The sequence below is a fragment of the Populus euphratica genome, unplaced genomic scaffold, assembly GCF_000495115.2.
Source record: "Populus euphratica unplaced genomic scaffold, PopEup_1.0 scaffold896.1, whole genome shotgun sequence".
Taxonomy (NCBI): Eukaryota; Viridiplantae; Streptophyta; class Magnoliopsida; order Malpighiales; family Salicaceae; genus Populus; species Populus euphratica.
Genome location: NW_011500765.1, coordinates 77,771 through 79,853, shown reverse-complemented (window position 1 = coordinate 79,853; position 2,083 = coordinate 77,771).

The following is a 2,083-nucleotide window of genomic DNA, read 5'->3' as shown; positions in this document are numbered from 1 at the left end:
GATTGGTAGCGGATAGCATTAAAGTCGCCCATAAGAATCCATGGGCTGGACTCCCATCCATCACTACGACTCACTATATCAGACCATAATGCCTCACGTAAGGAAGCGTTATTGTCTCCATATATAATTGAAGCATTGAAACATATATTGGTACCTAATATAGTGACAGAAACATGAATAGCCTGGTCTGACATTCCGAGGACATCAACCTTCACCACATCAGCATTCCAACAAACCCAAATACGACCACGACAAGAGAAATCATAATTATACAAGAAGGACCAATTACGCAGAAGAAGTTGAGAAACATTATATTTATTCTCGTCTCTAACCCGAGTTTCAACCAAACCGAAAAGAGTCATCCTCTCTTGATGGATGAGCTGACGCAATGCTGAATGCTTTATGGGATCATTCAAACCTCTTACATTCCAACATCCAATAATCATAAGAAAATAGAGAGGAGTACAAACAGCAACACAAAGATTACCTCGACGTGCCCCCAGGCGAGGAGACAGATTTCTTATTCTTCTTTGAAGAGTTTTTCGAACCCTTTTTCTTTTTCTCTAGAGAGTCTCTAGCCTTAATAGCCAACTGATTAACGGTTTCCCTTTCGGTGGAATTCACAGTTTGTGGGCTTGTCGGGATTGGTGACGTCCACTCCTTATCAGTTCGTTCCCCATCTGTATCACCTCCCATTGCGTCAATATCTACATTCAGCTCATGACTATTAACGAAAAGAACCTGGTTCACGGTCGCACAATCAGATGTATTGGAGATGGCTAAACTTTGATCTGAAGCAGTACATGTACCCCCCTGCTCCTGCTTCATGTCTCCTTGTGAACTCTTCAAAACAAGAGGAGATGTAGGATTTTCATCTTCATAACAATCAGCATTGCTCACTTCTGATGCAGCCTTCTCATTCATATTACGATTAGAAATATTTGTACCAGATGTCGAACAACCATTCTCATTACAGTTACGCACTTTAGATGCCAAAGGACCATTCTCACCACTCACAGAACCCTTATTTCGTTTAGCAACTACCTGCCATTGAAACTGATTCTGCTGTTTATCCGCAGATTTAGAGTTCGCAGCTCCTAGTTTCCTCTTACCCTCTGCCTCCATTGTAAGATTTTCACCGTTCTTAGTAGCACATATCGCTGTCGTGTGTCCAAAGACATTACAATTATTGCACTTCGATGGTATCCATTCGTAATCAGCTGAAATTGTTATGAATAACCCATTTGGATAGCGAAGGTCGTATTCCTTAACCAGCGTCTTCGTAGCATCAATCTCAACACAAACTCTTGCGTAGCTAAGCGTTTGACGCAACAATGTAGTCTGATCAGCATGAAGAGGAACCCCAATAGCACTCGCTACACAACTCAACCCCTTAATAGTCCAATACTCAAGAGGAACATTATACAGCCTAACCCATACCGGAACTGTGACCAAATCACCTTTCAAAAATTGCATGTTCGGTTGCCAACGTTTAAGCACCAAAGGTCTGCTTGCCATGTGCCATGGGGCTCTTTCCAGCACATTAGTGGCATGATCAACAGAATCAAAAGTGAATAGGAAGAAACCATTATCCGAAGATAAAACTTATGATAAACCGTTGGAGCCCCAGATTCTTTTGGCAATAGAATTAACAACGGGATAATGGTTATTCATAACAATCCCACTTACGTAACTGAAGTGGGATAACAATAGAATTAAAGTAATTCATAACAATAGAATTAAAGTGTTGTGCCGTGAATGATTCAAAAATCGGCAACAATGAATCTGACGAAAATGGATGAAGGATGGGTCTGGTTGTATTGTCTTTCTTCTGGTGTTTAGGCTAGATTATAGTATTTTTAAGGTAAATAAAATGGAGGATAAACTAGAGTGATACTTTGATAAGTCGATCTGGACGCCACAAAGATCAATCTAGGATTTTGACGCCACACTCTTTGTGATTGAAGAGTGATAAGTCAGGTAGGGTTCTTCACAAATCAATTTGGAAGAATAACTCTTAATTCTCAGAATTAAGTTTAAATCTTGGCCAAAAGTTGTTTATTACATATTCTGATGCCATATT